We start from the raw sequence: 4,927 nt of genomic DNA on the forward strand, positions 1-4,927 counted from the left end.
GTTCCCTAGGAAATGTTGTAAATTTTATCTAGTTTCACCCTATTTAACTCAAAAACTTGCTTTATATAAATTTGAGAGTACCTCTACTGTACCTGGTCCTTTACCTTTACCTACAATTAAGCAAATATAAAGTAGCAAAAATTTCTTATAAAATGATATAAATAAAATCTGCATATTACATAATAATTAATTCAGATATAAATAAATTGTTTGCATTGTTTATTATATAATATTTTTTATTCCATTTTCAGATTTTTGTTAACCAAATTCAAAATGACTTTGCTCGCTTTACAAACTGAAGAGACAGCTTTTGATAAATATTTAAAGGTAAGAATAATTTGTATGCATGTCTGTATTATATTTTTCATAACTCTTAAACTATTTGATTAATATAAATGATGTATTTGGAAAATTTGTTTAAAATTAAATAATCTACAATTTTTCTAACAAACATAATACTCTACAGCAACTCGGTATACTTCAAAATCGACTTTGTATACTAAATTACTATCTTTACCGCTGCCCTTTTAACAAATTTCATCATTATAATAAAATTTAGTAAAAATCAAAAATTCATCAAAATTTCCACGCGGTTCATTTTTTTTCCTCCAAAAAATACCGTTTTCGAACTGTCACCAAAATTCGGGTCATTTATGTCAGGAAAATTGTAAAAAAAAACAGACCTCCATGGGTGGCACCCAAGCCGTTGGATAAATTACAAAAAAGTGGGCGAATTTGCTAAAATTTTTATTAAAAATTCGCAAAGTTCTAAAAATGTTCAATAATAATGATCGTGATCCATTGAAATGGTTTGATGCATTTCCTAAGGAGAAGAAAAGACAGGGACGGAGTTTTTGGAGGAAAAAGGAGTTCTCGGAGTACTGACGAAGTGAGTTGAAAGGGAAAAAAATTTGGTTAAAAAACATTTTATTTTGATACTACATGGACTGCTAATCGAGCGCAAAATAAGTATTAAATGATAGAAGAAGACTGTGACGTCACGAGCGTTGCCGACAATCGTGGAACTCTCCTGCTCGTCGAGACCTTTCATTTGATACCCCACATCGATTTTGGCCATACAAATAATTTCTTGACCCAAATTACACGCAGTACTATATATAGTACAAGTAACTTCAATCTCCAGTGCATTTAAGCACTTATTTAGTTAATTTTAAACGGTTCGAGTAAAATGTATGATATATTTGACTAGTTTGTATAAAAGTCAATCGCAAATAATATTCTAGAGTACTACCCCTACTACAAAAACATAAATACTAAAAAACTGTTTTGTACGAAACCCTATTATTTTCTTGAGTTTTTAAATATGATATTCTAAAAGTGCTCGCCGAGACCTTTCATTTGATACCCCACATCAATTTTGTCCATACAAAAAATATCTTGACCCAAATTACACGCAGTACTTATATAGTACAAGATACTTTAATCTCGAATTTGTTCGACGATTGTCGGCAACCCTCGATCACCAAGTGACGTCACAGTCCCTTTCCCTTTTTTGATACTTTTTAAAATGGATAACGATTTTAATTCTATATAGATTTGTTTTTAAATCTGTGCAAAACTTAATATTTTATTTAATTAAAATTATTTTGAAGTGTCAGAAAGGGCTGTCAAAAATTTTATGTATTTTTTCAATATTTTAAAAACATACTTTTTCCAAAAGTGCTAAGACTGAGTAAATTTCTGTATTATTTTTGGAAATAACTGAAAAGCTAGGTAATTTATCTGTATATTGAATTATATTTTTTTTTATCAAAGGTCCAATTTGACTTTGAGAATTTATACTATGAAAACCAAACCAATTACAACAAATAAACAACATATCAAACAAACAACTTTCTGACTATGTTCAGTAAAACTCCCAGCTAATATTTAATTATAAAAAGTGTGTTTTTTTTCAATATAAATTTTATGGGTTCATTTTTTACAGAGATAACACTGTATACAACCTTGATCTGGTATTTCGTCAGCGGAGTTGAAATAATTATTCACTTAACTTAACTCTACTTTTTTATTTACTATTTTTTATTGTCTAAACCTTTGCCAGGATAACGGTTCAGTTGGTTTTTTTATCCCACCCAGATGTAAACTTTTTTTGAGTTTATATAAAAAAAAACTGTAGAATCTAACTTAAAAATAACGATGCATCTTATTAAACAATTAAATAACGTATGCTTGAAAATTATATTGAGGTTTCGTAAACTAAACAACAGTGCTCACGACCAAAAAAACTAACAAGAAAAGAAAATACTTTTGTTATGGATATTCAAACTTTAACATTTATTTTCCGATAGCAAAGTGGTAAGAAGCTAGGTGATGACTTGGTTTTACATCTTTTGTTCTGTACTTTCAAATATTGTTGTTGACAAAATCCTTACATTACTATATATATACTAGCAAACCCGACGAACTCCGTCTCGCCACCAGATGGTTTCGTGAGAAAGATGAAGAAATTTTTTGTTTGTTTTATATTTGAAAAGGAAAAATTTGATTTTATCACACAACAGCAATGAATTTATTTCGATTACAAAAATGAAGTGTTTTTTAGTTGAACTTCTCTAAGTAAATGAAAGTGAATCCGCAAATTATCCGTTTCATTGAAGTGCTCTTGGGTAAACCACATTGTTTGTCTTTTGGTCTGACGTTAACACAAACAAAGCGGATGGTTTTCCAACTCGTGAACAGGCAACGTATAACTGCTCATGTGAAAAACAATGATTTCTTAAATAATCTATTTGAAATTTATCCCGCAAACATTAAGCGATTGGCCTTGAGACTTGTTATTGCGAACTGGAAATTGCAATCGTTTGAAGTCAAACGGAAGACCAGTCGGAATCATTGGTATGTCACCAAATCGCCAGCAATTTTTGATTGAATGGTGAAATTCAGTGCGTGTACATCATTATTGTTTGTGGCAAGAATTGCCCGTTGACTTAACCAAGCATAATTCTGATAATTCTCACGAATGTCATTACTCGAATTTTTAATTAAGGTGCATGAAGTTTCAGCAATTTGCATTAAGGCACGATGCTATGCACCACTAATTTTCTTAGCTATTGCGGAGCCCGAGATCTTTCCAACGAATGCAAAAATGTCGTGCGTTCTGAAGTTATTCGTCAGGAAGGAAAACCCGACTTATTTTTATATATATGTAGATATATATTTTTCCCAGGAGATGACCCGCACCTCTCCATTCTCTCGGCGCGATGCCTCGTATTTGGAGCCTCAGCCGGTAGTCGGTTCCCGGCACGGAGGGGCAGACGCCCTTTTGGCGGCCGTGGAGCCCGTTCTCATCGACCTTCAGGCTCCGGTCAGCATGCCGCCACTGGCCATCGTTTCGCCGCCACTGAGGGAAATTTATTGCAGGCGCAGGACCAAGCGTAGGTAGTGAAATATATAAAATTTATATATATATATATATATATATATATATACATATTATTTAACTTCCCGTAGTAATCGCAAAAAATCGAAAATGAAAATTTTTATATATCTTTACGTTTCAGAGGTTTCTGAACATTTTGGCATACCTTAGAAAAAATGGATGTATGGTGTGTGTGTGTGTGTGTGTGTGTGTGTGCGCGTGTGTGTATGTATGTGCGGATTAGTATGTAAAATTTTCGTCGACGATTGCGGAAACACGGATCAACCGATTTGAATAATTCAAAAAGCATTCGATTCGTATTGATAAGGAGACGTGCTGATTAGTTTTTGGCGAAGGCAGGTCTAGCCGTTCCGGAGATACGGGACAAAAAGTGCCGAAAACGGTAACTCAGTTTTAGGAGAACGGAGCGTCCGATTTTAATAATTCAAAAAACATTTTACTTGTATTGACAAGGTAAAGAATTGATCAAATTTTCATAAAGGCAGGTCTAGCGGTTTCGGAGATCTAACGAAAAAAGTAGAAAAAATGCCATTTGGCGGTCAAAAATGATCATTAGACATATGCACATCAAATTTTCAGATATTTTATAGAGATTTTAACAATAAGTATAAATTTTGTTTATTTTCCTATGGGTTCCGTATCAATGTTTACCCGTTAGACAGCGACGCCGCGCTTACGCGCTTTATATTTTGTCTCTATGCAGTTAAAGCAGCACGATTGCTTTGAAAAACAAGTTCAGATCTTCCAAAATATGTCAAAAAAAAAAAAAATTTTTTTTTTTCAAAAAAAAAAAATTAAAAAAAAAAATTTTTTTTTAAAAAATTAAAAAAAAAATTTTTTTTTTTTCAAAAAGTAATTTTTTGTCCAATTTATAGTTCCTCAAAAATCTTATTTTTCGAAGTAAATTTTTTCAAAAATGTTAATCGTTTTTAAAAAAATAATAATTTTTGGTACGGGAAGTTCCAGCAATTTGCCTTAAGGCACGGATTCCCTTAAGTGCCTTTAGACTCCACTTACAGCTAGTTTTTATTTTTTTATTTAGAAACCCAAAATACGAAGATAAAGAAGTCCAGTATGCAAAACCACGTCCAAAAACAGGACAACAGTCTGAAGATTCCTCTTCCTTACTATACACGATAGATATGAACTCGAAACCATTTACCGCCAAGACATGTCAGGTAATATAACTATATATATATATATATATATATAATATATATATATATATATATATATATATATTAGGGTGGTCTAATATGGACATTTTCAAATTTCCTTGCTTTCAAGCGCTCAATTTGTTTTTAAAATTGATAAAAAACAATTCTCTGAAAGTTTTAGCTCGTAATATTGTCTTTAAGATAGAGCGCAATTCAATCAAAGTTTTGTTTGGAAATAGCATGAAAAAAATGTTCACTTTTAATTCATTTGTCGCTAAGTTATACTTAATTTTTTTTTAATTTTCAAAATTTCTTCCATTCTATTTCCATACGAATTTTGATTGAATTGCGCACTATTTAAACTAAA

The sequence above is a fragment of the Ctenocephalides felis genome, unplaced genomic scaffold (assembly GCF_003426905.1).
Source record: "Ctenocephalides felis isolate EL2017-DRISC unplaced genomic scaffold, ASM342690v1 CF-g0.4_SCAFFOLD_03573, whole genome shotgun sequence".
Lineage (NCBI taxonomy): Eukaryota > Metazoa > Arthropoda > Insecta > Siphonaptera > Pulicidae > Ctenocephalides > Ctenocephalides felis.